This window comes from Opisthocomus hoazin, chromosome Z (assembly GCF_030867145.1).
Source record: "Opisthocomus hoazin isolate bOpiHoa1 chromosome Z, bOpiHoa1.hap1, whole genome shotgun sequence".
NCBI lineage: Eukaryota > Metazoa > Chordata > Aves > Opisthocomiformes > Opisthocomidae > Opisthocomus > Opisthocomus hoazin.
The window spans coordinates 8,289,395-8,311,295 of NC_134454.1; the positions used below are offsets into that span (position 1 = coordinate 8,289,395).

At 40.7% G+C, this 21,901-nt stretch overlaps 1 long non-coding RNA gene across 3 annotated transcripts in view; it reads left to right on the plus strand.

Moving 5' to 3' along the window:
- The window catches only part of LOC142358831 (uncharacterized), a 31,005-nt gene extending 14,417 nt beyond the window's left edge, over positions 1-16,588 (plus strand). For 2 of the 3 annotated variants that reach the window (XR_012761894.1, XR_012761895.1), the window contains 3 exons: positions 3,753-3,920; positions 7,670-7,946; positions 8,805-16,588. This is a non-coding gene — a long non-coding RNA (uncharacterized LOC142358831). The remainder of the gene's footprint in view (positions 1-3,752; positions 3,921-7,669; positions 7,947-8,804) is intronic. The other variant, XR_012761896.1, reaches the window with a different exon arrangement.
- Positions 16,589-21,901: the final 5,313 nt, after the last annotated feature.

A 21,901-nucleotide genomic window follows, 5' to 3' on the forward strand; every position in this document is an offset into this window, starting at 1 on the left:
TTTCCAATCCCGTAGAAATTCTGCTGCCCATCTGCTCATAGTTTTTTGCATTACAAAGCTATTTTGGTACTGTCTCCAAAAAGCACATTACAAATCCGCTGTGGTATCGGGCTATGCTGGTTTTGCCTTGCAGCTGGATTGCTGATTGGGTGAGTCTGTGACTACCTGTGGTTCCAGAAGAGCCATTTTTGTTTTTAATTGGTACAGCTCACCATGACTTGCAATCCACTGTCTTCAAGATCCACTAGCCACAACTATTTTTTAGCCGAATTTAAGACTGAAAAGAGGGGACCAAATAGTGGCTGAGTCACTTCTGTTATGTGCCAACAAGTTGCTCGTTTGCTGATTGGCCACCTGCCTTTGATCTGGATTATATCATACCAGGGACCTGCTCCAGCTGGCCAGAGATTGGGGAATGTGAGCTGTAGTCAAGGATACCTGCAAAGCACTGGGGGCTGCAGCAAGGAGTGTTTGAAGAGAAGCACAGGGAAAGGCAAATTAGAGGGAAGGCAAGGGAAAAATAGAGGCAAGGAGCCAATTTCTGATCTCAGCATCACTGATGTCACCAATGAGAACGTGGTCTGCAGAGTGCTGGGGAAAGAATAGCAGCAGGTCAGAGGGAAAGGTGACAGACAAGCAGAGGTGGCAAAGAGAGGATAGTCAATCATGTCTCAGCTGTAATCTTAGTGACTACTCTGCTTTAATGCTTGTAATGCGTCTTACTCAGCCAAGAGCACAACATAATTAAATTCTTTCCAAGAGGTTGTCTTGTCTGTTACAGCAGCTCTAGCAGTGAATTTTAGTGGAGGCATTCTCGGCTCCAGATCCATCTGAAGAGCAACACGCACAGATCTAATGAAGAGGAAAAGGTTTAAATCTCCTCATGTTTCAGCTGAAATCATATAGTAACAAACTTCAGTATACTTAAGATCTACTTTCTGGTAATGTTCTGCACGTTTCCAAGGTTGCTTAATTTGCTGGTACTCTAGGTGAATACAAACAAGCTTCTTTTTATTATTAGTGTTCAAAGCTTCAGCTACACTTTAGAATACATTCTCCTCAAAAAAATCCATCAAACCCACAAAAAACTGACTTTCCTGAAATATTTTCTCTTGAAAATGTTCGTGTGTCAGAACTCTATTGGCAAGACAAAATACATGAAAATAAATGTTATCTTTGGTACAAGGATTTTTTTAGTTAGTTCACTAGACTATTTGTTCTGAAAGTAGTTTTTCATCTTTTAAAATGAAGAACGAGAAGTATGCATGAAGAACCCCTCATTTGCTTCCAAGTATTCTTCAAGCTAAAAAAGTTAGTTTTAATGAATTATTTGCTTATGATGACTCCATGTGAATTTCTCTTGTTTTACAAGCATTTGCTCTAGCAACATTTTTTGGGTAGGTTGACCTACAGTCATAAAACTAACGCAGAGTCAATAGCCAGTTTCATGTGCCTAGATACAGCTAGGGCTAACATGATTCAGTATTAAAAAATAAATCAGTTACTACCTTTGACTAAAGAGAACATCATTCTCTAGAATAAGGCTTTAGAATTCTTTGACCATGATTTGAATAGCAGTCTGATTTTCAGAAGTGCTGTGTCTGAGAAGTCCCACTGAACTGAGGGAAAGGAGGCATTGTCTCCTATTTTTGTGCTGATACTTGGAGGCCTGATCTAGCGACAAGATGTGTTGTGTTCTTTTTCTGACCGTTGCATTAGAAAGTAGAATAGTTTTTGCTGAAATTTTTTTAATGTGTGAATTTAAAGGATTTTATCTTTGGCCTGAAGCTGACAAACTTTATCAAGGTTGAAAAATAATCTGCCACAAAAAAAGCAAATTCTGCTTCCAATTAGTGACAGTCTTAGACATAACGAAAACAGGTACTGCATATTAAAATCATAGAACTACCCCTGCCCTGAGAAACAAAACTGTCATCTGAAGTCAACATCTTACATTTAAAAGATCTTTGAAATTCTCATTTCCAGATATTTCTGTTGCAGTTTGAATTCTGTTTTCCTAGACTACACCAAGCAGCCAAATTTGCAAGTGGGAGCAGTCTTATGGCCTCAGGTTTGAGCCCATGTAGAACTGATGCTCATGCAGGACAGTCCTTGTGATTTCGGTAGGATTGCTTGCTCTATATAACACTCCTCATGTTTACAGATTTTCAGCTTGGAGCCTAAATGAAGCAGGTGTATGATTAGAAAATTAACTTAGCTGACTGAGCATTTTAATAACTCATATGAATATATAGTGTGTAACTCTCCGAGTAGCATAGAGACCCCAGTTTTTAATACTGCTGAATGAGTTCATTCTCTCCTAAAATGAAGAATCTTCAGTAGGGATGGATACCTATTAAGAAAAGTCATTAAGGGAATTCACAGGGTGATTTAGTTCTCTGTAATGGAAGTCAAATCATGTTATTCAGCAAATATTTATCTAGAAGTTTACAAAATAACTGTAGAGTTTTGCAACAGTTCTGAAGCTGAAGAAATTTTAGAATGTGAGATGTCTTGCTGTAGTAAGTTTACAAAATATCTTAATGCTGTCATTTTGGGAAAAAATATAATTGTACTTTGCTTTTTGCTACTGTACTATGTTTCTTCAGGAGAAATAAATTTTGTTTCCTTTTACAGTAGCTGGAGCTGAGTTACACTCCATCTTCCTAGCACAACTTGTGTAATAGCTCATTCAAGTACAACCATTAGGGACAGAAATTTGCACTGAGCTGCTAGTATAAACTCCAGTGTGCTGTTGTCGTGGTTTAACCCGGCAGCTGGCAGGTAGGACCATGCAGCCGCTCACTCACTCCTCCCCATGCAGTGGGATGGGGCAGAGAATGGGCATAAATAAAACTTGTGGGTTGAGACAAAGACAGTTTAATAAGACAGCAAAGGAAATAGTAATAATGAATATGCAAAACAAGGTATGCACAATACCATTTTTATCACTGCCTGACAACCAATTGCATGGCCAGTACCCAGGCAGTGACTGCAGAACCTGTGGGTTTCCTGGAGCTCACAAATTTCATGGATTTTGCCAAACTCACGAATTTCACAGAACTCACCAAACTCACAGAAAAAAGACTAAACTCGCAAAAAAGTTTGAACTCCTGGACAAGAGATGATAGTTGAAACTCCCGGGAAAGAGGATTTCTGCCCCCTGGCCAACCTCCATTTATAAACTGAGCATGACGTCCATGGCATGGAATATTTCTATTGGCCAGCTTGGCTGTCTCTCTGGCTGTGCTTCCTGCCAGCTCCTGCATGCCTGCTCATTAGCTGAATATGGGAAGCTGGAAAAAGTCCTTGATTTCTTAGCAACAGCTGAAAACATCACTATTACCAACATTCTTCTCCTACTAAATCTAAAACACAGCAGCTACTAGGAGGAAGATTAACTGTCCCAGGCGAAACCAGCACAGACATACATGCAGGCAGTCAACTTCTTACCAAGACAGCTTCTCTACTGGTCCACTGATGAGCATGTTCCCCACAGCGATCCTCCTTGGAAGAGGGATGTGCTATTTGTTGTATGCCTACTAGGGAATATGGGTGAAACCGAGGATGTGATTATAAAGGTTCCTTCCCTTCAAGCTTGATTGGCTTTTCTTTATCATGTCTTAAACAAAAATTCTATTCATTACCAAGAGAGTGTTCTCTGTTTTGCAGGGAGAATGTGTCACGGGATGATCATCTGCAGCACAGCTTCTTGCTTCCATCTCAGCAGTTCATCCTCTCCTGTCTTTCAGACCCCACAGCTGCTAGCTTGGAGGTGAAACCCGTTCTGCACTGAGTCTGCCCAAACCAGATTTCTCTTCAGCTGATTCCAAATAAAAATAATCATCTTTCAAAGCTAAGTGTACAGTTTCACCCATAAATTGCCAGCATTTGTTAATATAAAGGAATGCTTAAAGAAGGTGTGTATTAATAACATAGGGCCATAATTCTTAAATGGTCTGTTTTCAGACGAGTACTTTGAGATATGCTCTTCAGTCTCTTATTAATGTCACTTTTATATGCTGCTCATTTGAGAAGATTCCCCTGATATGCAGATTGCAGCCAGGAATAACAAGGATGTATAAGGAGCTGTTAGGAAATGAGTTTACACCTTTGACATGAATGAGAGCAGGGGTCATGCTACCACTGACATCGTAGAGGTGGGGCTGCTGTAATCTGTGGCAGATTAGTAAATTGCACATTACAAAATACATGCAGAGAAGTTCTTTGCATCATACACAGTAAAGAGAAGAGACCCTGAAATCCCTAACAAAAACGTTTCTGCACTGCATTCTGAAATGAATAATGATATCCTTTGAATGTGAAGTATGTCTATCAGAAAAGCATCAAAAAAGTTTTTCTCTGAGGCTAAGATTGCATTTGACCTGCTAGAAAAAATGGAATTTAGCACTAAACAAGTATTTTTCTGACAGCAGTGCCTGCTGTTCTCCAAAAGAGTAGTTTAGTTGTTCATAGTATTCTCCTTTTATTCATCTGCTTGTACAGTATTCTCTCACAGTTTCTCTAAGAATAAGAGCAAAGAAATTGATACTTCAGACCTATCCTTCTAGCTCATAGAAGTGACAGGAAAGACATGATCCCCTTCCCAAGCAAGAACATTCTTTGTGCTAGCTTACAAACTGTAGTCAGACAAGGCATGGGAAATTGCTTGGGAAAATTCCCGTGATTTCTTGGTAAAGTTATGGAATAGCTGCTTGTTTCTCATTCTTTTATAAATCAAGTGTGTGTAAAAAGCAGTCTCTGTGTAGCTTGAATCAAAGCACAATATTCTTTGAAGTTACCTAGATGCTATGCAATCTAGGAACTGCACTTAGGTAGCATTACATGCGAAATGATGCCACTCTTGATGTGATGTTAATAACAGTATTAGCATAAAATAATCAATTCTAAAGGTACTTTATTCCTTCCGGCATGTTACAATGATTTGATTCATTGATAGTTCTTCAGTCCAGTCACTTAGCCATTCCTGTTAATTCCTGTAGTTCAGACATTCTTAGGTAATGTGCTGCAAATACTGGAAATAGTTTAAAACAAGTGCTGAAATCTGTCTGTTTTAATCTTCACCGTGGTTTGAAATAAGAAAAACAGCAAGGCATGCTTTAAATGCAAGCAGAAAGTCAAAGATGCTTCCAGTATATGGCAGGTGCTCATATGGCTTTTTGAATTCTCCAGGAACTGGACTTTTATATTAAATATTCATAGCTGAGCTACGAATCCTTCTGTATTTCTGGTTTCTTCACCTTATGTCAGGTTTGGTAGCAGGCAGAAGTTATCCCTTCAGACTGCTTTAGGTTTTTGGTGGTCCAGCATATTCTGTGTATCATTGAAATGGTGTAAGGTAGTGTATTGATCAAATAAGGCTACTGCAGTTTTCCCACAATGACTTGAAAGTAGTCCTTTAATGTAAATAACTGTAATGCTTCACAGCTGGTGTACGTGGTTTGCCTGTAACAGGTTCACATTTTGTCCGGAAATTGTAATTCCATTTTCTTCAAAAGTTGGATTTGCACTCTTGTAAAAGAAATTATAAGATACTGTGTTTTGTGTTGCTTAAAGCTTGAAGATGTTTTTAGAAGAAAAAGACTTTTCAGCTTCCAGATATAACTACACCTCTAAATATAATCAGAATGTGATCTATGCTGTTTTTCCCTAATCTCAGTGGTTTCTTAGTACTTTTCCCATAACATTTTCTTAAGCATTGTGAATGAAGGGGAGAAGTGAATATGCCTAAACCAATAGTTTTTGATTCAATATTTCATTTAGCTTGTTCTGATACACCTGGCATTGCATAAGAAAAGGAAGTTTTTCTAGCTTTATACCTTTTTCTATTTCTTTCTTTTTAAACTCTGTGATTATAAATGTATCCTGGTATGACTACAGCAGAGAACACTGATTTGCACGAGACTTTGAGTATTAATGACATTGAGAACCATCTGAAAACAAGTTACTTAGCAGAAATCTCTGAAAAAAGACAACAAAGTCATTTTATGAAACTGAAATTACTAGTCCCATAGTTTCAACCACCAGAAGTACTCTTCTGTGGATTCGTATATTTTCTGACAGATTCATGGACCTTATTTAGTCTGGCAATCATACATTTGAAAATGAGTGTGAAAGAGAATCCAAAAAAACCTACCCATTCTTACCTCTGATAGGATATTATAAGATAAGTACTTTTGTGTCAAAGTAGTACAGTTGGTGAGTGATGGTGTTCTACTAAGCCCAGACCATTGTTATTTTTTAATTAAATAACAGCAGAATGCATACTGAGTCATGGATCAGTCTTTCATTTTGCCCTTCTTGAAATATCCAGACCCTGCTTACGTGTTGATGGATATGAAGTATGCAATATATTTTTTCCATGAATATGTGGACACCTGTATTTGTTTGACCACTACGTCTTCGTTTAAGAACATCTATTAAGCTCCGTACTCCAAGAAGAAGGAAACAAAGAGATCTTTCTTTCAGAATTTTTTCTTCTCATGCGAAAAAGCATAGAACAGACATTTAGTTTAAGATTTCAGGTTCATAACAGTACGAAGATGCTGACAGTAAGTGTCTGAGCGCTTCAGTGCCAAGGCTTGCTTAATACAGCACAGAGCTGTGCTAGTGTTTATAAAATATATTCCCAATCCTGCAGAACCCTGAAGGCCAGAGCATGACAAAACATCTGGAAATAAAAGGAAGGGAGCAGTCTTGTGCTAAGAATCTAAAAGGGACAGCTCTCTTGTGAGACAGTTGTTGAATGAGCGACCACGTGCTCAACAATAGACAGTGCCTGCCTAAATAAACAAGTAAGGCCAGCTTCTTAATACTGATTATCAAGGACAACATTTTAAAAGTGCAGAGTCAGTCATGGAAATAAGGGGCCTAATTGTACAATCTTTCTCACAAGGAGAGTTTTCTTGGCTACATTAACAGTGCTCACCAGAGCAAATGTCCAAGTTTTGCTCTCACACTGACTTTGTTCACAGAAGTTTTATTGCCACTGGCTGGCTAACATTGGATTTTACTTTAGTGGTAGCTGTGGAGGAGGCTGGAATTCAGTCTTATTGGTGTCTGCTTTTGAAAAAGAGAGCAGTGGTAGGAAGGGAGTCCTGTTGCCTAAAGAGCAGAAACATCTGCTGGAGTTATTAACAGTTTTTTGGCTGAGTTCAGCAGCAAGGCACCTTGTGGTTGATAGATTCTTCCCCCTGCAATTCAGAGCAATGCATTTGAAGCAAATTTCTCATTTCCAGAGAAGCAACCTAATGAGGCAGAAACTACTTTAAAAAATGGGGTACCTATGCCATGACTTACCGGTGGTAATAATCCTCAGACTTACTTGGAGCTACATGGCTAACCAGGATTTTTACAGCTGCAGTTACATTATTTATAAGTAAAAATATAGAAGTGATCCATTCAGAGATGCTGATACATCTTTCAAATGGCTCATGTCACCTTTTTCAACCACTAGGGAGATACTTGAGCTTAGAAGCGCAGTTTCTGGAGAAGCTATGGGAGCAAATTCAAAGCTGACCAGAACCCAGATGTTCCCATTTTCACTGATTGTTTAAGATTTCCCTCCGTGGAGGGATTTAAATTAAGATGGCAAACTGTGTAGATGAAAACAGACTGACTTTCATCTTATTTCCATTGTTTATGACAGATTGGGTGGTGCTTGGAGGAAGGCGCATGTATAAACAAGCTCTAAGATAAAATACTGGCAAGTCTGCAAGTGCTGAAAATCGGGTGTGCATCATGCTGAAGTGCTTCCTCAACAGAGAAAACCAGTCCTTGTAGATGCTCATGTAAGAGATGTTACAGAAGATGTCTAAGTTTTTGAAAGAACTGGTACAGGTGGTGGACTTGTTATATTTTCTCTGAAGATTAGCCCATACCCAGTGAAGATGAAATTAAATACACTAACTTGCACTTTCAGTAGGGTAAGTTCTTTAGGCTGGGTTAATTGAAACGTGTTAGTTAAATTTTAACTGAAACCTTGCCGTTTGTCCTTCCTTAGAAGTTCTTCACCACTGCTGGAATGATTTTTCCACAGTCCTCAGATTTACAAGAGGTTCTTTTTCTTCTAATGTTGAAAAGTCAGAATTTGCTTCATGTACTGTTCAACTTTCTCCATTGTGAAATTTCTTTATACGAAATTTATCCAGCTTAGAGTATCTGATTGTGTGACAGAGTACAGCTCTGTGTGCTACACCTTGTTTTATACACTGAGGAGGTATTTCATTAACTTCTGCAAACGTTCAACCATAATATGAATTTTGTTCCATGGTAAAATTTCACTCACAGATTTGGATAAAGATTGTATTAACTAGAATTTTTGCCCTTTCCCTTTAATTTTAATAAAATAAACAAGTATTGTCCTTGTTATGCAGGTTGGCAGTCAGGACAGAATAGCTAAGTCTCTTAACATGGAAGAGTTTGGGCACCTGGAAACTAAAAGAAAGCATGCAGTCCATGAGGGTAACGGAACCACTGTCACTGAGGCTGGTGGGCACTTTTAGCAGTCAGGTACAGCAGGTTGCTCAGGGCTACTTCTGGTTGATTTTCAGTATCTCCAGGGATGGAGACTACACCTCATCTCTGGACAATTTGTTCCAGTGTTTGATCACCCTCACAGCAGAAATATTTTTTCTTCTTGTGGTTAAATGGAATGTCTTTTATTTTGGTTTGTGCCCACTGCCTCTTCTCCCTTCACTGGATATTACTGAGAAGGAGCTTCTTTATTCTCTCCCGCTGGGTATTTAAGTGTATTTAACCCCCTTGACCCTTCTCTTCTCCAGGTGGAACAATCACAGCTCTCCCAGCCTCTCTTTCTGTGAATGGTGCTCTAGTCCCTTCATCACATCTGTGGCCTGTTGTTTGACTCGTGCCAGGACGTTCATGGTGGCCTAGACCTGGACCCAGCATCTGCATGTGCATCACCAGTGCTGAGCAGAGAGGAAGGATCACATCGCTTGACCTGTTCACAGTGTTCTTCCTAATGCAACCCAGGATACCATTTGCCTTTTTTTCCACAAGGCCACATTGCTGGCTTATGGTCAACTTGTCCACCAGGACCTTCAGCACCTTTTCTGACAAGCTGCTCTCCAGCTGTTTAGCCTCCTGTATGTAGTCCCCCTGTGTGGTGGACCCAGATATGTCCAGTTTGTACATAGACCCATCCAAAGTGCATAGGCACCAGAGTTTTTATCATAAGGTATGCTTGATATCTGTCCATGCCTTGGCTGCAGCTGGCTTGGCAGGTTCTGAGCACTCTGCTTTTCAGGTCATGCCTGAGCCTGTTCAGAGATTCTTCAGTAAGTGAAGCTGTGCCTACAACTGCAATGGGATCCAGTGCTGTGATTGTGTTTATATCATGCACCTGAATGTATACTGCTGTCAATGAGTCATCCCTAAAGAGAGCAGCTGTGGTCATTTTTGTTCTTAAGCACAGCTGGCAGTCCAGGTAACATCCATCTTTTTTTTTGCAACAGGACCTGCCCAGCAAACAAGGGACTGGGCTTCTTGCTTTTCAGCAGTTTTGGGAAGTTCAGAATCACCACTTCCAGAGAGCCCAAGTTCACGTTAACTCATTTTATTTTCAGTCAGCACGTGTATACTGTTGAACAGCCCTGCCATGATAATATTTTTAAGAGCTCATCTAGGCTGGGTGCTGCTTATAGGCCTGCAGCAACAAGCTGCCTTTCCAGTGGTGCTCAGATACCATGGCAACTGTCACTTTATAAATAGACAGATAGCAACCCAAGAACCTGAGCCATTGCATTGCCCAGAGCTAATGAAGCTTTGCAACTTCCAGAAAACATTAGTGGTTTCATTAAGCCTGATGTGAGCAACCACAACTCCAGTGACTTCAAAGGAGTTAGTCCCACTGTCACCCTCACTGAAGTTACTATTTCAGTGTCAGTGATATAATTCCCATCAAGTGCAAATTATTCAGAAGCTTTTGGGTAGAATTTAACTGAAGAAGTTAAACCAATTTGTCATAGCTATGATAAGTGAACTGAAGACAGGAATTCAATTTAATTTTGCTGTTTTATTAAGGTGTGAAAGTTCGAAATTGTGCCACTACAGGTAAATCCCTATAGAGATCTTCCATTAGAAACAGAAGCTCCTGTCCAGGAAAGCAGGACCAGGCCATATTAGAAAAATTGATTTCAAGCACTTTACATCTGTTCATTGCAAAAGCTATTTTGTCTTACAGTCACTACACGCAGAGCCCAGAGACATTTGTCTTTGATTTGAAAATGTAACATGATGACAATGGAAAGCATGGGACTGCCAAAGGGCAGACTGAAAGGACTTGTGCATTCACCAGTTAGGCCATAGTTAGGATCATCTGCCAGTGGGCAGTTACTGATTTAAAGCATTTTTACTGGGTCTGGCTGGGATGGAGATCATTTTCTCCATAGCAGCTGCCGTGGTGCTGATAGCACAGCAATGTTTTAGGTACTGCTAAACAGTGCTTGCACAGCATCAAAGCTGCCTCTGCTTGCTCTGCCCTCCCCAGCGAACAGACTGGGGTGTGCAAGAGGTTGAGAGGGGACACTACCAGGCAGATGACCCAAACTTACCAAAGAGATTTTCCATGCTGTACAGTGTCCTGTTCAGCAATAAAATGGAGGGGAGGGGGTTTAGGTAGATTAGCTATCTTTTGCTCAGGAGCTGGTGGGGCATCGGTCTACCATGGGAGGTGGTTAGTGATTGTCTTTGCATCACTGGCTTTGTTTTGTCTTCTTTATTTCTTCCACTTCCCCTTCATGTGTTAGACTATTTTTACCTTGACCCATGAGTTTTTTTTGGTTTTACGCTTTCTGTTTGTCTTTCCCCATACCACTGGGGTTGGTGGTGGGGAAGTGGCAAGTGGCTGCATGGTGCTTAGCTGACCTCCGGGGTTAACTCACAATGCTGTTTTAGCATAACTCCTGTAGATATCAGTTTTCAGGACTGTGCTTTAGGTGACTGTTTAAAACCCATGAACTAATGGGACTGAAGTTTTTGTAGATCAGTTTTATTCTATAAAGCCCATGAAGGCAGAGAGCATTGAACAGCCAGAGAAATTCCCCATGTTGTCTGGAGCACACAGTTTCGAGTGAGGCAGCACCACTGAACCCCTCCAGTCCTTTGCTTGTCTTTCTTGTCTTTCATTAGTCAACGCTGGTGACTGATGAGACAGCCTTTAAACTGCAGCCGCCTTGGCAAGACATCTGTCAAGAGGGATTAGGTCTGCTGGTGGCACTTCACTTGCTTGTTTCAAATCCATTGTGTTTTTTGCCACCTAAAACAAAGTTTTTCTGCCCATTTGTGGTTTTCATGTTTCATGGAAGAGTTGCATTTTTTGCAAGAAGAAGCTGTAAATGTGGGGAAAATGTAATAGCCATCATTTTGAATATCAAATACTCAAAATATTTGCTCTGTTTACGTAGGGAAAAAAATCATTTTCAGAGGCAAGTCCCATACCCGTAAAGAGCTGATTAAGGAAGTAGGAAATTTTATTTCTAGGATATTCACAATCCAAGGATCTGATCCTGTGCTAAGGAGCTGCTCTGGTGTGCTTTCCTTGAAACCAGTGCAGCTGTGCGTGGTCTGATTGCAGGGTCAAGTCCCATACTTACTAAGGACTATATATGGGAAGCACAGATGCCAATGTAAACATATTACACTGGGTCTGTCTGAGATGGAGTTAATTTTCTTCTGGATGGCACTGTGTTTTGGATTTGTGACTAAAGCAGTGGTGATGACACACCAGCATTGTGGCTGCTGCTCAGCAGGGCTTCCACAGCATTTGGGCTTTCTCATTTCCCAGCTCTGCCTCCCCAGCAAGCAGGCTGGGGGAGCATGAGATGTTGGGAGAGGATGTGACCAGGACACCTGACCCAAACTGACCAAAGGGGTATCCCCTGCTATAGAAAGTCACGATGAGCAATAGAAATGGAGGGGAGGTTTTTTTTGAAGGTAGCCATTGCTTGGAGACTGGCTGGGTTTCTGTTGTGATTTAACCCAGCAGCTGGCAACTCGGTGCTAGAAAGCCACTCGCTCACCACTCTCCTTCCCATCCCAGCAGGACAGGGAGAAGAAACAGACAAAAGGGGAAACTAGTATGTTGAGGTGAAGACAGTTTAATAAGACAACCAAGTAAATACTACAACTACTACTGCTAACAATAATAATAATAAATGTGTAGAACAAACTACATACAATATTGTTTTCTCACCACCTGATGACCTGTTTGCAGCTGGTCCCCGAGCAGCGATCGCAGAACCTGGAATTTGTAATTTGTGGATTTTTTGAATTTCACAAACTCCTGAAAAAGATGAAACTCCTGGAAAAGTTCGAACTCCCGGACAAGAAAGGATAGTTGAAACTGCTGGAAAAGAGGATTTCTGACCCCCAGCCAACCCCCATTAATAAACTGAGCATGAAGTCTATGGGATGGAGTATTTCCACTGGCCACCTTGGCTATATTTCTGGCTGTGCTCCCTCCCAGCTCCTGCACGCCTGCTCATTAGCTGAATACAGGAAAATGAAGAAAGTCCCTAATTTCTTAGCAACATTCTTCTCCTACTAAATTCAATACACAGCAGCTACTGGGAGGAAAATTATCCCAGCTGAAACCAGGACAGTATGAATCTGCATGTGGGAGGTGAATGACTGCCTTTGCATCACTTGGGGTTTTTTTCATTTTGTTGTTGTTTTCCTTCTTCTTCCTCTTTACTTCAGTTATGAAACTCTATTTTTATCTCAACCTCTGAGTTACCTTGCTTTTGTTCTTACTGTTCTCTCCACTGTCCCACTGTGGTGAGGGAAGTGATCAGGTGTGGGGCTGAGCTGCTGACCACAGTTAATCCACAATCCATACCTTGCCTAAAGCACTAGTAATCTGTGGCACGTGCCAGACAGAACTCACACGAGATGACTTTCAGTTACATGCATGAAGTTACTAATGGTAAAAGTGTTTTGTTGAATAAGGCCCTAAAACAGAAAAGAGGCATTGAGGTGTCTGAGAGGGAAGATGGCACGGCGGAGTCCTGCAATATCCAGCCAAAACAATTTTGTGACAACTGGCAAATCCTAGTTTGTGTATCTGTAAAACTACTTTTATACGAATGCTTTCTGATGCGGTTTTCATGTAGCCATCAGTAATGATTTTGCTCTTTTCTCCACAGAAAAGAGTCTTCTTTGAAACCTTGTCTATTGAGTTGTGACCAGTATCTCTATGATGACAGCATTTTTTAACAGCTGTATATCTAAAGCACTGATATCTTAAAAGGCACCGAGACATTTACATTGTTAAAGGCTGTTAATGTTTTCTTCCTCCTGGAGAGAAGAACCATGTATCAACAGTCAACAAAATTAACTTAGCTTTAAATAGAAGATTTTCTATGTAATTTATAAGAAAACTTAAATGCTGAACTTGAGGAGATATACTGTAATTTAACTGCATTTTTCCAGTTCAGTAGAGAAGCCAGTGATATCTACAGTGCAATACTGCCATAGTATAGCACTGCATAGCAGCATTTCCAGTCACTGCTTACATTAGTGTATTACACTGCCACTAATACCTCACCTTGGGTGCACTACTACAGAAAATACTAAAATCTAAATATTTCCTACTTGGGAAAGCCAAGATATCACCTTACCCTTATTCTGCTTGAATTAATGTGCTCTAACCAACATTCTGTGAAGTTGACATTTGAATGCAGATAACACTGGCGTATATATGTCAGCAAATAAACTTTTCAATAATATCAAGAATAGATAGAATATGAAGTGTTTACCAAAGACCACAGATACTAAGCATGGGAAATAACCACTTCAGAGCAGCAGACATAGATCTGTTAATCTCAGTGATTCGTATGGTGAATTAGAGTTACTTGAAGATGGCTACGAATTATCAGGTAGTATCACGCATAATCTTGGGACAAGTTAAATGGCAGGTAAATTAATTATAGCATAAACCAATGATGCTGCATGGGTTTTGTGACTGCATTCAAGATCAGAATCTGCAAAAGAAATCGGAACCAAGCTGGATTTTGTTCAGCAGATGGTGTGCTGGTTTTAAACAGGGGTTCAGGACTGAACTTGGTTACGAACTTGTGATGAAGTTTGAGTTTTCTGTCTTGACTTACCAACATAAAAAAGATCCATGGACTCTCGCCTGAAAGAAGCATCTCCTTCTGTGCCTTGCTGTGTCAGCTGAGCTCTGCTGACAAACATATTCAGTCTGCTCCAGTTCATAAAAGGTGGAGATGCTGACAAAGAGTTTTCAACTTTGGTCTCATTTCCCTGTCACAGTGGCCTGTAAATCTATAGAATTACATCTTCCTGATTACTTGCTTACTCCTTCTGTCCCCTCCCACTCAGCTGTGACATATGATGCTTTTACAAGTCACTTTTGATAAAACAGCTTGAGCTAGAAATCAATGCCGGTAGAAAAACTCAAAAGAGCAGTTTCAAATCCTCTCTGCTGAAAGCAAATCTATTTTTTTCTAATGAAGACATACCTGCTTACAGAAGTGATGGACGTGGCACTGTGAAAGGACAAGTATATGTTTAACTGTAAGGATGTGCTTAAATCCCCCAGCACTCAGTGAGACTTAAAGCATGTGCTCATCTGAGCTGAGGCCTCTGTCACTAATTCTAGAAGCTGCGAAGAAAGCTGCCAAACTGATGATGCAATAGAAGCTGAGATGGCAATACCTTGAAGGATGTCATCTTAAAAAATAAGTATGTTGCCCCTCACTGTTCTTGTAAATGCCGTGGCAGAAGAGAACATGCCTTTCCAGGCTATTTATGTATTTGTTTGTTTCTTTGTATATTGGTAGGAAAGATGTGGAGAATCGCAATAGAAATGTTTTCCATGTTTTGGGGGTATTTCAGTAGATGTTCATGGACAACGTTAGCCTGTTGGCAGATCTGGTAGGGGTATAAGGGAGTCCAGTGGAGGAATTTGAGTCACCAGGAAAGGGGATCAATGTCTGTCAGGTTTCTTCAGGTCTTCCAAGCAATGTTGTGAACTTGTGACCATTGCATCACCTGAAAGAAGGTGCTTCCTCCACCATGTAAGGTTAGAATTACTGAAAGAACAGGATGAAATACACTTGTTCTCATCATCGCTGCAGGTGTAACTGAAGAATAACTGGCTTCAGGCACGGAAAGCTGGCACTGAAAAAAGTGTAGCATCATGCACTTTGAGCTAAGGTGTGTCCATGCTATGAATCAAGCATGGACTTCATTGTGCTTTTTGCCTAGGCGTGCTCAGCAAAAGCGTTTCATTTGTAAGGTAGTGCTAAGACACGGATTTAGACTAACCTCCACAATACCGGAAGGAAAAAGTGTGAGCCTGCACCATGCAGTAGCTTAGGTGAGCTGTTTCCTTTACATGATCTGCAAGGACTGAACATGTTCATACCACCGGCCAGTCAACATAAGGCTGTACAGAGCTTGAATCTTTCAAACAACAGTGTCTTGGAGTGTTGAGATTTTGCCAGGCTGACCAGCAGCGTTGCTCCTGGAAAGAGAACGGGTTGGTGGGAGCCAGCCTGCTCATGTCTGCTGTCCAGCCAGTGCTGCTTCTTCCAGGGTGGGCGAAGCGTGCGGGCTGGCTCGTGGACATGCCTCCTCTCATTATCTCCATCTGCACATCCTGCTTCCATCCTCTGCATCTGAACACTACCTGGCCGCTGCCTTATGATTCTTGTTTTAATCACCGCTTCTTCCTCTTTAGTCATTATTGCATCATGCATTGTAAAATGCCACGATAGGATTCGAAGACAAAGGATGAATAATAAAACACTTTTTATGATAATAAGATAAAACTTTTCTAATTATATCCTTCTTATTACACATTACACAGCGTGACTTGTTGTTAGTGTATAACCCTTGCATTTTAAAATGTAATGTGTTGGATCAGTTGTGACTCTGAGAGTGTGATAAGTGCCTTTGTCACAATTCCTTCTGTATTTACACCACCCACCAGGTGACATATTCTGATAAATGAACTCTGCAAAGCTGGATATTCTATCAGGACACTTATGCTTGAGAATGTATTGTACTTTTGCTTTGACTGTTACAGAAATTCATGCAGAAAGTACTGGACTAACTTTATCATATCCAAAATGAGGAAGGAAAATACATGCATGCTGAATATTATTAGCAATAATTATAGGAGTGCATAGTGCATTGTTTGTTGTTTCATGGGTTATTCCAAAAAGACAAGTTACAGTACTGGTAACAAATGAAAGCTCAATTTGTCTAAAAATAATACTTTAGGTAGCACTTCATTCACCAACAAAGAACTGATGAAACACTAATACGTATGTTAAACAGCAGGATGAATCTTTCCTCCCCAGCTGGGGAATCTATGATAAGCTTTCTTGCTATTTCTATTCCAGCTTCTTTTTCTGCAACCTGGATTGGCTCTGGCATCATTATATTTCACTTTCTCTCTACTATTGTGTCCATGGCCTTACTAATCCGTCATTTTACTTGGCCTGACAGTTCAGATGTTAGATATAAACTGTGATATTTGTCTTCGCTATCACAATAAATGGGTTTGGAAGAGTCACTCAGAATGCTTTGGCAATGGCTCTGACCACCTCTTGAACAGCAACCTAATGGAACTACCTCTGATTTAATTGTTCCCTTCATTCTCCCCTCCATCAACCATTGTTATAGAAATATAGAAAAAGACGTGTTTTACATACACACACACACACAGAGGGCATTCCCCAGCTGCTAGACAAAGAACACTTTCCTCTCTTCAGATAAATTGTAGTAAATCTGTGGTAACTCCTGTTAAATAAGGTGAGTTACTACCTTGAAGTATGCGATAGCATACATCTGAAAAAATTTTGTCATAATATAATACTGAATTCAGTGTTTTAGTCATGGAGGCATTATAGAACTGTTGAAATTGATCTGGGTTGTTTCCTTCAGCCTATACAGGACTCGCAGCTGGAAGCTATAAATCCTGTAGGCTGTTATTAATCTGAGGACCACAGAATAAGAGAAAAAGCAATCATTTCATTACTGAAATGCACAGATATAGTTGCCATTGTTTTTTGCAGCCTGAACCAAGAGTTGTGCTTGTATTGATTGCATTCTGTGATTCAAGAGAAGGCCAACATAGAACCAGGCTGTGACTTCCCATTAAGGGAGGCTAAAATTGCCTGGCCGTTAATTGCTACAAATTTTATTATGAAAGAAAATAGAGACCCAGGTGATAGCTGTTCTATCTTTTTGAAAGGCAAGCTGATTCATACAAATCTTTCACACAGGGCTGGACTGAAATCAATTGTTTGAGGTGATTTTCATTGCTGAGGTCTTCTGTGAAGCCTGTTACTGCCTGCTCTGGTCAAAGGAAAAATAGCATAGGTCACTGAAGAATATTAGAATGCGTAGAAATAGTGTGATGAAGATATAATGATTTTGCTAGATTTGGGAAAAATGCAATTAACAATACTCAGTGCATTCTCTAAGCTTACCAAAGGGACTGACGGATGAACATGAGCTTGCATATGGAGAGGGAAGCTGAAATCACCATTCCAAACACAACCTAAACCATGCAAGTGGAGCTGGAAGTCTGGGCCAGACTGCCTCATAAGAATAAGGTATCCCAAATCAACAATGCAGCTATAAATAAACTAACAACATTTGGGAGATTCAGAGTAGACAGGAAAATAAAATGTACAGTGATGACATTTTCATGGTCTCACATTTTATGGACCCCCAATGCTACTTCCTTGATTTACACTTTTTTTTTTAAATGCAGAAGTATGGAATCTGATGGAAAATAATAAAGACAGTATTAGAATGCAGCTCCTTCTGTGTCAGAGAGGAGGAAGTATTAATCAGAGCTACACAATAACTGCAAACATCTGAGAATACCCATAAATATAGTTGAGAAGCAGAGCTTTCCATGCAACACCAGAGGCATATTGAAATGACAAAATGGAGGAATAATTACCAAACTGGTGATGACCATTGCTGTTCAGTATGCTTTGCATAGCAATGAGTATGCTGAGCAGCCTCACATATCCTGTCTACCTGGGTGAGCTATTGAGATTTTGTAACTTTGCAGGTCAGTGAGAGTCAAACGGTAAAAACCTTTGGGGTAAGGACTTGTATCTTTAATTAGGCCAAGTGCAAGGTTCTGTACACTGGTCAGGGAAATCCCAAGCAGAAATACAGGCTGGCTGGAGAACAGATTGAGAGCAGCCCTGAGGAGAAGGACTTGGGGGTGCTGGCTGATGAGAAGCTCAAGGTGACCCGATGGTGTGCGCTCGCAGCCCAGAAGGCCAACTGTGTCCTGGGCTGCATCCCCAGCAGAGTGGCCAGCAGGTCGAGGGAGGGGATTCCACCCACCCCTCTACTCTGCTCTGGTGAGACCCCACCTGGAGTCCTGCATCCAGCTCTGGAGCCATTAGCACAAGAAGGACATGGACCTGTTGGAGCAGGTCCAGAGAAAGCCACAAAAAGGGTCAGAGTGATAGAGCACCTCATCTACAAGGAAAGGCTGAGAGAGTTGGGGCTGTTCAGCCTGGAGAAGAGAAGGCTGCGGGGAGACCTTGTAGCAGCATCCCAGTACCTAAAGGGGGCCTGCAAGAAAGCTGGAGAGGGACTTTTTACAAAAGCATGTAGTGACAGGATAAGGGGTAATGGCTTTAAACTGAAAGAGGGTAGATGCCTCATGACTGGAAGTGTTCAAGGCCGGGTTGGATGGTGCTTTGAGCAATCTGGTCTAATGAAATGTGTCCCAGCCCATGGCAGGGGGGTTGGAACTAGGTGATCTATAAGGTCCCTTCCAATCCAAGCCATTCTATGATTCTGTGATTCTAGGATCTCTTTCATCACTGGAAACAGCACACACACTCACAATGACAGATAAGGACTTAATTGATAAAGAGCACTTTAGCAATTAATGCATTAGTGATTATTTGCTTATTATGGGAACAATGTGTGGATGAAGCCACTCAGGCCACCTTGCCTGGGTGTTAAAGCTGAAAGTGTTTTGAAAACATCTGCAAAGGAGTGTGGAGTGTCACTGGGAGCCCACACTGTTTTGGGAGGAATGTGTCAGAGGCAATAACCTGCAGCCCAAGATGTGTTTCCTTCTGAATTTGAAATAAAAAGTCATGGAAGTTCCTATCATGAAAGGAACAAGAAAATGTCATTCCTGACCTTTTTTTGATATTGCTGTCACTTTTTCACTTTCAGGACCAATTTATGCATGGCCTCAGTCAGATGTTTTTGGGGCCCTGACACTACATTGCTCTCCGCAGACAGACATGTGAAATGAACTGCTCGTCCTTTGGTTCTCCAGAGGTACAGCTCACTTTCAAATGGGGAAGCTGAGAGGAATCCCTTTCTTCACAAGGTCCATGTTGTTTGCTGTGGTCAGTTACACAGTCCAAAGAGAGCACCTGAAAGCACCGTGCTTCAAGGCTGTTAGTTTGTTGGAATGGCTTCTTGGGTATAGAAGGTGTGTTTTATGAGATCTTTGTTAGCGATGACTGCAGCGAGAGCTTGTGATAAAACAGGAAGAGACACTGCATAATATCCTAAATGATGGACTCTCCCTTTATTTTAAAATTAACTTGGATTGCTATTTAAATGGATCAGGGCACAAAAATCACATATCTGCATGGGGAATATATTAATATACTCCTTATAGAAATCTCTTTTTCAGACTGTAGTTATGCCACTGGGGTGATTTAATTCAAGGCTGAGGCCTGGTATGTTTAGGAGGAATCAACTAAAATGGTTGAGCTTGACTCTACTCAGCTTAGCCCAGCTCTTTGTGGTTTTCTTACCTTCATGTAAAACCTTGTGATTAAATTCTGCCTGTTAGACATAGGAATACCACACAGGAAGGGCAGCAGAAAACCTCAAAAGCCTGTTATTATGAGTAAGAACTCCTTTCAACATAGGAACATTATACGACACAGGGTGTCACCAGAAAACATGAAAAAAATAGGCTAAGCTGGGTCTTCTGTTGGCAATTAGAACATTAAGAAATTGATCTAAACCAGGCAGTCTAAAGCACACATGGGTGTGTGCTCATATGCGTATGGGAGCATAGAATGTCATAGAGAGTAGAAAGAATACTTCAGAGGATTCACCTTCTGGACAAGCAGAGAGCTGATACCTTAGACAGAGCCTTAATACTTCATGACTTTGAATGAAGACTCTGGATTCATTTTTGATAGACAGTAAAATATTTGCACAGTGAACCATCTCACATTTGGTGCTGAAGGTGGTCGTTTTCTGCTCATGCAAAAGTTGTCTTGTTTATTCATGTATTCCTGATAGACATAAAATTTCAGATAAGAGCTTTCATTCTACTTTATTGGCAATTCATTCAAGACAGATAATCCTCTAATGAAACATGAAATTATTAATCATTATTTCCTTCCTATTAGTCTAACTTTGCCTTACACAATGTATAGAGAGTGCATGAGAAAAGATAGTGATACTGCTGTTCTGCTGTGGCAAACGGAGAAAATGGTGAGGAATAGGCTGTCTATTTTGCCAATTCACATCATAAGTATAACAAGGTGTCAGAGAAAAGCAAATATGACTGTTATTCTTGGACACTCACACTAACCAGTGTGAGATTTTGCCTTTCTAACTAGGCAGTCTACTGTGTGATTTTAATGTTGGAGTTTTGCTGCTTTTGTAACTTTTTAGTTTTAAGTTTTTAGAAGTGAACTCTCCTGATAAATGGCACATATGTTTTAACACTACATTTATGAAGTTGGTTTGCACATGAATAGAAGGCCTACATACCTGAAGTAAACCAGGAGGGATTGATCCAGGCTGCTGCACCAAGGTAGAGGAGACAGGCGTTGAGGCAGAATGGAAAAGCCAGAGGATTAACTTCCACAGTTAATTTCTCTTCTTCTCCCCACGTTTGCTCATAATATGCCCCAAATAAAATCTTAGGGAGACAGCACAAACACAATTCTGAAAAACGAAGAAGGAGCTTTAGTGTTCACAGATGAAGTCATTGAAACCAAAGAGATAGGCAGTTGAGCATCAGGCAACATTACAGCATTCACATTGGCTGTACTGTGAACTCCTGAAAGCCTTTCCACACCTGTAAAGACATGTAGAAGTCAGTGTAACAGGAAATGGAGATACACATTTTTAAAACAATAATTAAACTGAGGTCTGGATTGCCTAAACTGTTAGGCTGATACCACTCCTCACGACTGCCTGGACCACAGCCTTGCTTGCACTTGGAGAATCTTCCTATGCATAAGGCTTTGTCATGCCTCGAAAAGGCAGCGCTTGTACTTAAAACTTACTTTAGTAAGGTGCTTCAGCCCAATTAGTTACCAGGTCATATGCTATGGAAAAAATATTCACATAGTGGTTTTACTGCCCAAAAATGGTTTTGTAGGAAAATCACAGTCCTAACTGAAACAAGGACATTGAAAAGCAAAATGTTTACAGGCTAAGGATGACTTCTGTAAGGAGAATTTATTGATGGGAGGGCTGATAACGTGACCTTCTTCACCTAACCATACCATTCCTTCCCCATGGACAGTTCAGCTGTGTGTAAAACAGGTCCTGAGTCACTTGCAGTTACAGTCCAATTATTTTAAGGTAGAATGCTAACTACTTCACTATTTCCAAGACAAAGTGAACTAAAATACGATGTTTCAGAAGCAGTCTCAGCCTCTGTGGGGCAAAGGTACAGTACACTCAATACTTTCCCAAATATGCATCAAACAGCTCTTGGGTCACAGGTTAAAGCCCAGTGATGTTTGGATATCTGGAAACAATCCCTTTTTCTCTGTGTTTCAGTACAACTGTTCAAGTAGAAGCCCCAGTTTCAACCCCTTGTTATAATCAGCGTAGGTGACCTTGCTGA